Consider the following 6,914-nt stretch of genomic DNA (forward strand, 5'->3'; position numbering starts at 1 on the left):
CCAGTATTCGACTGGCCAGCAACCAAAGAAATTCTGTGCAGCTGAGAGAATTTCTTACTAAAATTATTTTCCAGGCTATTATTCGATTCTTTCTTTTAAAGGCCAGACTTTGTTATATTATGATTAAAGTTTCCTTTTTATAAATTGCCTTTTTCTCTATATAGGGGTAGCAGTAGAGGACTTGAAAAAGTTTTTCTTTCTCCTTTTTCTCTGAAAAATTAATGAGTCTTACAATTTCTTTCACCTTAATAGTTTGAGTAGTGCTAAACTTTCTTTTTGTTTTTAGACAAATCCCGCTGACACCGTAATATATCCAGTCTCTTTGGGGGCTGTCTCAGGAGATATTTAAGCATTAGGATGTGGGATTTGAAGTAATATGTTCTGGGATTTCTGTTTCAGGCTCAAAATATCCTAGTAAAGAAACTCGGGGAAGCATGTTTGCAGGCTCTTTCTGAATATGTTCTTGGAACATATTCAATGAGATGCGCCATGGTAATTAAATGGTTATTTCTTTCATGCTCAAAACTGCCCATGGCTGCTCCAACACTGCACCCAGGGCAGAGGCTGATGGTGGAGGGTAGAGACAGAGGAGGGTTTTGAAGGAACCAAAATAATAAGAGCTGACACTTTTGAGCATATGCGAGGGGCGAGACGCTTCAAATACATCATCTCATTTAATCCTCACAGAACCTTTTGTGGTTGGAATTATTATTCCCTCATTATGAATGAACAGCTGATTTTGAAAATGCTTAAGGAAGTTGGCCGAAGCCCCCAACTACTAGGATTGCCATTCTGGTTCCGAAACCTGTGATTTGCCTACATGTTCCAATGACACTCTCACGTGGTAACAGTCCAACCACATGGCCTTCGGGTCTCCCAGATTGGGTCTCAAACTTTTCCAGCAGACTGGAGTGCCGCTGTAGCTCAGACGTGACTATCATGCCTGTGTCTTGTGGCTGTTGATGGACTAGCCCTTAGTGACTTTTCACAGCCTCCCCACGACACTGTGCGGCCAGTGACTCCCCACAACAGTTCATCCCTAATAGGGCCCTTTTCCACAAAATACAATGCTTGATTCTCCTGGACAACTTTGAGGGTTCTTTTTAGACCCTAGCCTGGCACCCAAACGTATTTCCTTAGTCCAATCAGACGGCACATTTCCATCCTCCTTTTCTTCTACCCATGTTGGGAATCTGAACTCAAATCATATCAGAGTTAGATAAAACTAGAAGCAAATGTTTACTGAGAGCTTACCTTGTATCAGACTATAAGTTTTTTTACTGTGATTTTCTAAGTTAAGGGACTTCACGAAACTCATATACGAAGAGAACTATATATTATTATCTTTATTTTATAGTTGAGGCAAGTTAAGAGAGGTATTTGATAAGTGTCACCATTCTAACGGGGTGGTTTGACTCCTGAGTGTATGTTTTATTCAGCATCCCAATTGAGTGAAAGTCTTTGGCCCAGCATCTGGCTCAATCCGGGTAAGTCACATAGATATTTCTTCAGCCTCTCTGTCTCCTAAGCCACTTCTATTAAGCTAGCACCTTTCTTCTTGGTAAAATAAATTATACCTCGGAGCCCACTTTAAAGGACAAAAGATAGAGAAGAAAGATTTACCAATGTCTTGGGCATCTTTACATATTACTTATTTAATACCAGGTGTTGTTAAAATGTTTCAGACAATAATATTGAGACCCGTAGAGATTAAATGAATTCTCCCACTTTACACAAATTTAGACTGAGACTCAAGTTGCTCCTTCCAATTCTCTGTATGGATGGAATCTTCTGTGACATGGCAGAGATTATCTCTAAATTATTGAGGTTATGCATGTCTAATATACATCATTTTTTGTAAGTTTCCTTAAAAGGTTGAATTTTCTTCTAGGAGTTCAATAGTGGAAATGAAGAATCTATCGTGAATCAAGGACTCTAGAGGTAGGGAACTCTATTGTGTCTCATGTATACTGTGTCTATTGTGTCTATTGTGTCTATTGTGTCTAGTGCTATTATTCAAATAATTAGAACATAGAAAAAGAAGAAGAAAAGCACTGGAACTATGCTGAGAATACTTGGATCTTAATAACTGGATCTTTGATTATTTCCCAGACTCTTTCATTATTATAAATGCACTGCCATTTAATTAAACATACACCATGTACTCCAATGAACCTTGAATGATATAACGCTAATTTTCATAACTTCACTAAAAATGTAGACCATTGTATCACGATTATTGTTCTGTTTTTGAAGGGCTACAGTTTTCAGGACCGATCATATCTAGCTGCTATCAGCATTTTTGTACATATCAGCCTCCAGTTCTTTAGCATCATCTCCTCTTCAGTATTTTATCTTTGGTTTCCAGATTTTAAAAGAATACATTGGTATTTACAACCAAGTTGTTTTTCCAGAGGGAAATATCACAACTCTGGCTTTACTTTGTGGCGTTCTATTTTATAACTGCATTTTATACTCTAAGAAAACAGGTTCATAATAGCGAAGAAAGAATTTAGTAATCTCAATATATTACCATGTCAAGAATGACCTTCTCATGTTGATTCAATTAGTGAATAATCATCCCTTCCCAAATTTTTCTCATGTTTGATAATGAACATGTAATTTAAGAATTACTATGGTTGCTCTTTAATTTCTGAAAAAAAAAAAAATACAAACACAATGTTAGTTTTCCTGGTGAAAATTCTTCCCAGAAGACACAATATGGTATGAGATATTCACTAACAGCAGGTAATCTACAGAGCCATTTCTACTGGAAAATATACCATCTGGAAAAAAAACAATTTGTGAAAATGCGTTTCAGCATGATTGTTTTATCCTAGGTTATGATAATGGTAACTGCCTCGCCCAAGCAGTTTTTTAGTAGGAAATGGGATCTGGAAAGAACCATTAGCAGAGACTTTAGCATTTGGAAAGAACCGTTGTGCAGAGACTTTAGTTAAACTTTCTGGCAACTGCTTCGGGCAGAGACTGAACCAAGACCATGCTACTGTTTCCACGTGCTGAATAAAATGCGAAAAGAGGGATAAAGGGAGACTCGAGTCTTAACATAACCAAGGAAAGAGTTTCTTAGAGTTATCGTTAAGTAAACCCATGATGAACTGATCACAGTCCTGTGGTTGTCTGTGCCTCAGTGTCCTGGTCACCATGTTAATCCTCATATACTCACACCGATGGCTTTTGTACATGTTGTTTCCTCTGCCTGGAGCAGCGCCAGCTTCCTGTCCTCAATGCCCCAGTCTTAAACCCAATGACATAGATAATACATCTTCAGCCATCGAAAGCGTGGTCAAAAGTCCCACATCGTAACCTACTTGTGGAGCACTGTATTTCCTTCCTAGCACTTATCATAGTTGTAATTATGCTTTTGTTGGCACATTATATGAATAATGGCTATCGATTCTGTGCTGAATCGATACCCTACCATTTAGACGTGACCCATGAATAGTTGCTGCATGAATTAATGACTTAGCTTTAGAGCAGTGACGACTGTGGCCTCGGGCCACCTTCCTGAGGTTCACCGCTAGTTTCACTGAGCAGCAGTGTTTGGGCCAGTGGGCGGCATGTTCTGCTGGCCGCATTCAAGCATGGTTTGTGACTGCGGAACAGCGATTTCATCTGTTTGAAATTCTCCGGGTTGTGTGGGGATCAAAGTCTGCGGGATTAGAACAACTGATTCCTTGATCAACAGAGCCAGAATGACTTCAAAGAGATTTCTTCATGGGAAAGATTGGGCAAGAGTACAGAGGAAGGTCAAAGCCTGGATGTAGGAAACGTTAAATCTTCTGTTCCGACTTTACGAAGCTCTGTTTCTACCACATTGCAAATGTTTTCAGTTTAGTTACAGGCATGTGCCCAAAGAGAACAGTAATGACTAGAATTACAAGTTTCGAGAACTAGGAAAGGCCTTAGAAAATGGTTTAGCACTTCTTTCCTAGTTGGAGACCTAGAGAAACCCAGTGACTTGCCCGCCATTCCTGGACCGATGACAGGGTCAGCATTCTTTCCATTGGGCTAGCCTGCTGATTCTTATGATGGCAAATCTGCTCCTTTTAAGCCTGGAGCCACTCATTCATGTGCCTTGCCACGTAGAAGAAGGGTGACCTGGGTGAGCCACTTAACCCTTTGGGATCTCAGGCTTTGATTTCCCACACGTAAAATAATGGGTCATCCTAGATAATGTCCACAGTACCTTTAAATTGCAGACTATATCTTGTTTTGCACCAGCCCTCTGTTCTTTCCAAACTGTGATTCGTTGGATAGCATTTGTAAATCCAAGCCCTGTACTACAAAGTGTGATGCGGAAGTTCAACATGAATAAAAGTGGCACTCGTACCGAACTTACGATATCCTAGATGCAGTTCTGATCACGTATAGTAACTAATTTAATCCTCATTGTGACCTCATGGGATATACTATTAATTATTTTCTCCCATTTTATAGATGGGGAAACTGACACCCCCAAACCTTCCATGTTCTATCCAAGGCTTCATAGATTCTAAGTGGCAGGGCTAAGCTTCTGAGCCAGACAGTCTGGTCCAGAGTTTGTGCTGACTTGGTTTAGAAACAATAATGTGTGCAAAGTGGACTCGTCTTTCATATTTATTTGTTTACATATTGCTCGTTTTCCAAAAGAATATGCAGTCCCTTACAGATGTACACATTATACCACAAACAAAATATATGAATAAATAAGGGGGAAGGAAAATTGATGGATCTAGTCAACACCAAAAATCTTTGAACACTTTACTAAACAAGAGCTTAATTCTTGGCTCTGGATGTCCTAGTAGTCAATGCAAATGAACAAACAACAAACAAACAAAAACAAACAGAAACTCACAAATTTCCACCATCCATATGAGACAGGATTTAGATAAATTACTTTTAAGAATCTCCATTGAATTGCACAAGTTTCCTATATATTTTGGAGATTAATCCCTGGTCAGAAATATTGATTGCAAATACTTTCTCCCATTCCATCGGCTGCCTTTTCACTCTGTCGATTGTTGCTTTCGCTGCATAGGTGCTTTTCAGTCTGATGTAGTCCCTTTTTAGTTTTTTATTGTCTGTGCGATGGATTTAACGTTCATGAAATCATCGCCAAGACCAATGTCATGAAGAATTTTCCCTACGTTTTCCTCTAGGAGTTTCTCAGTTTCGGTTCTTCCATTTAAGTCTTTAATTTACCTTGAGTTGATTTTTGTGTATGGTGAAAGATATGGGTTTAATTTCATCCTTTTGCATGAAGATATACAGTATTCTCAACACCGTTTGTTGAAGAGACTCTCCTTCTCCCATTATTCTTGGCTCTCTTGCTGAAGATCATTTACTTTCCTGACCCACTCTCCAGCCTTCTCTGTAGTGAAGGTTCCATCCATTTGGCTCACGTGACCACGGGCAGCACCTGGTTTCAGGTAATGGGGAGCACTAGCCAGAGACTGGAGGGTGACAGAGGGTGATGACAGTACATTAATTCCCCTGGCTTTTCCCCTGCAGAGTCATCCTGAGTGAAAATAATTTTTAAAAAATTCTCCAAGCTTTTTGTTTTCAGTATTATTATTCTCTCTCTCTCTCTCTCTCTCTCTCTCTCTCTCTCTCTCTCTCTCTCTGCTCATATATATATATATATATATATATATATATATATCAGAGGAGAGAGGAAACTTCCTTACATTAGATTTCATTTCTATGTAAGATATGAGGTAGGAATCCATTTTAATTTTTTCTATATGGCTACTAGTTCACTCACCAGTCTAAATCCAATTATTTCCTACTGATCTGAAATGCTATCGGATATGCAACATCTCAGTTTTTAAAAATCTCTTTTGTTTTGTATATTTTTGTGATAAGCATTTATATGTTTCTTCTATTGCTTACTTTATTAAATATCATATTCATCTAATACCCTTAATTCTCTATTTTGTTACACAAAATTTATTTCTTCCTTATTTTGAATAATAATGAAATTAGTAAGTATTTGTTTCTTCCTCTTTATCCTCTCCTCTCCTTCACCATTTAATTTTAACTATATTATTTTTCTCAGTGTTTACCTTTACATACTCCTCTTTTACTTGATTCGTTGATTTTAAATGCTCTTTTTTGACCACAATCTATGAAATAGTTGGAAAGTTGTATATTCATATACCCATCCTACCTTCTCTCCAATTTTCTCTCTTGGCTTTTGTCAATTTTAATTCTGTAATGTTGAGATTTATTACATGTACAGATTGTTCTACACTCATAATTTGTCTTGGGCGAAGTTCTGACCTTATTATAAATTAAAGCTTACCTTGAATTCTTTTTCTATCATTTTTCTGTTTAAATGTACTATTTGCCCAAGAGGTTTTTATTTCTTTTTCTTTTTCTTTTTTTTTACTTAAGAAATTTCTTTAAGAAGAGCTATTGAATATTTTATTCCCTGCGTTCTTACATGTCCAGAATTTTTGATACCTTTACTCAATGGCAGCGTATCTTGCTGTATAAGTTATTTTCAATGTTTTCGTTCCTTAGGACTTTGTAGAGAGTACTCCACTGCCTTCTTGCACTGACAATCTTCTCAACCTGATATGAAATGATCAGACAGTATGTAGCCAGCCAGCTTTCTCCCCTCGTGCTGATACAATTTGTCAATTGGCTACCTAATTGTTTCTTTATCACAAAAATAAGTAACTTGTCCTTAATAGCTTTAGTTTCAATGTTGACTTTCTATTCCAGTGGGACATCGTCAACCCCTATAATCTGTAGAGACATATTTTCTTATATTTTGGGAAATTTTTCTTTAAGTATATTTTTAAACTGTTTTTCCTCTGTCATCATACCGTCTCTCTTCATTGGGGACATCAGTTAGATTTTTTAAACTTTTTCTGCTTCTTAATTTTGTTTTGCTTTTTTTTTTT

Source organism: Pteropus medius, unplaced genomic scaffold (assembly GCF_902729225.1).
Source record: "Pteropus medius unplaced genomic scaffold, Ma_sr-lr_union100, whole genome shotgun sequence".
NCBI lineage: Eukaryota > Metazoa > Chordata > Mammalia > Chiroptera > Pteropodidae > Pteropus > Pteropus medius.